A 2,461-nucleotide genomic window follows, 5' to 3' on the forward strand; every position below is an offset into this window, starting at 1 on the left:
CTCTTCCCCCGCCGCCCCGGACAGCCGGCGGCCGGCCGAGAGGAGCGCGGCTTCACGCCAGACACCATCTACCCCTTCCCCGCAGCACGACGGAGGAGAAAACCCGCCACGCCACTCCGCAGGGCGCGACACTCGTGTCCGTTCCCCCGTGACCTTCACGGCATCGCTCTAACGTAGCTCAGCGCAACCCCTTTAACTTTATTTTGGTGTTTTGTTTGGGTGGGTTGGTTCTTTTTTTTTTTTTTTTCCCCTTTTGGTTCACACGTACCCTGACACGGTAACACAACCCCTGTGCTACGGTGGGAGCCCCACTCCATAGGTAACCGATCTAAGTACGGGCGGACAGTTGTTTATTTCTCGCTGAATATAGCTACCGGCCAGCGGCACGGGGACTTGGAGTTCGTCTCCTAGTGAAAAATGGCCAAAAGACACTCGAACAGTCGAAGGGACGGAGAGATAAAAAAGAAAACATGTTAAAATAGACAGATAAATGCCCAGCCGGACAATCCCTCCTCTGCGAACACACGCGTGTATGTATGCTCGCGTTCGAGCTGGTCACCGAGTGCGGGCGTGGGGACACAGACCTGTGCACAACTCTGTAAAGGATTAATTGCCCCTCACCTCCTCACACACACTTTTTCATGTTGCCACATGCACACCCCCTTCTGCTGCAGAAATAATATATGTGGCTAAAGCCGCAGGTGCTGAGATGATTGGAAAGTTGTAAAAAGCACCTAGACTTGACAACGTCCTGCTTCCAAACCTGCTGTATTAAGACCCCCACGAACGAAGACGTACTGCGGCTCAATTTCAAAGACAAGGCTGCACCATTCCCATTGATCCTGACGGAGCAAAAATAACCTTTCCCCGAAACAGGGACCAGGAGGGACTGGAAAGACAGAAGGGGGGAAAGCAATCTTTCCCCGTTAAAATGTGGGGAACTGCCTTATGATTTCCAGATAACCCAGAGCCGAGGAGGTGACCTTTCGGGGAGGGTGGGAGAAGGTGGGGGTTCAAAATGCAGGGTAGTCACAGATTGTTGCTGATGTTGAATTTCCTGAGGAAAAAAAAAAAAAAAACAAAACCAAACCCACAACAAAACACCAAACCAAAAAACAAACCAAAAAACCAACCCACCACAAAACAACCCAACACCAACCTTTCCTGTCTCGAATCTGACAAAGTAAACAGGATTAATTCTCCATATGAAAAAACATTAATGCTGCCTTAACAAATGCAGAAATCAGAAGAGAAAGCGGTTTTAACAGGACGTACAATATTAATAGTTTGAACGTATGATCGTAAAAATGAAAAGCCATTGATATACGCTTAAAAGCCGCCGTATACGCTGATTGCTCAAGCATTAATGAAGAATGCCCCAGATTAACTATTTGCTCTTCGAGGGATGTGGCAATATATCTATTAGCACCATTAGATGCTTTGCTATTTATTTGAAAACACCCCTGCGAGTGGGTTGAGGTAGAACAGATGAATGTAAAAATGAACTGCAGCTAATTTCGCTAAATAATACTCGAAATCTAAGCGCCTAGCAAAGAAGGGGGAGATTCTCAACTGTCCTTCTCCGAGCCTAATGACAATAGAAATGCTCTGTTTTAAAAGCAAGACCGTATTGGTTTTCCAAATTAACAAACGCATCCCTCCTGCCATTTTACTGCAGATGTAAATTTATTTTAATGAGAGGGAGTGGAAGGATTTATTTTGCTAAAATAGAGTTGGGGATCGAGCCGGTGTAAATCTTTAGGTTTTAAAAAAAGAGGAGGAAGGAGGGGGAAGCTGCTTTATTGGCAGAAAGCTGCCTAACAGTCCTCTAATTCTTTCTAGATTAAATCGCAATATGAATACAGCATCGAACAAATACCGAGTTTCGCTCTGAACTCAGTGGAAAGCAGTTACGTCTAACAGAATTCAATGAATTCCTCTTCTCCCTCAATGTAGTATGTGTGTGTTTTTCTCTTCCACCACACTGAAGTTCCATGAATAGGGAAAGTGGCTCCTATTGTGTGCCTCTGAACTTCCAAGTCAATGCAATTTTTAACCACTGGCTTGTGGTACTTTGAAAATCACCAGGGGCTGTCAGAGTTGGGTCCTCTGAAAAATTTACAGTGCTAAATCAGAGCATATGCTGTGAGAGAGGAAAAAAAATTGCTTAAGATTGGAGCAAGTACAGTATCTGGCTGCCCCCTAGTGTAAGTCTCTTATCTGCCTAAAATTCAACTTTAAAAGAAAAGGATCTCTTAAAGGGAAACGACTTTTGGCTCACGTATGCATACGAGAATGAAACTTCTGTACATTTTAATCTGATTAATTCCTAAGGATTTAAAATTAATTGGCTTGGGCACTCCTAGACCGGACTATAAGATTTCTGCATCAGGGTTTCTGCGAGCGCTGTATCGAATAGGTATTTTTAAGGGATAGTGGTAAGGGATTGGGGGGGGGGGGG

This window comes from Athene cunicularia, assembly GCF_003259725.1.
Source record: "Athene cunicularia isolate RWA chromosome 10 unlocalized genomic scaffold, athCun1 chr10_part1, whole genome shotgun sequence".
NCBI lineage: Eukaryota > Metazoa > Chordata > Aves > Strigiformes > Strigidae > Athene > Athene cunicularia.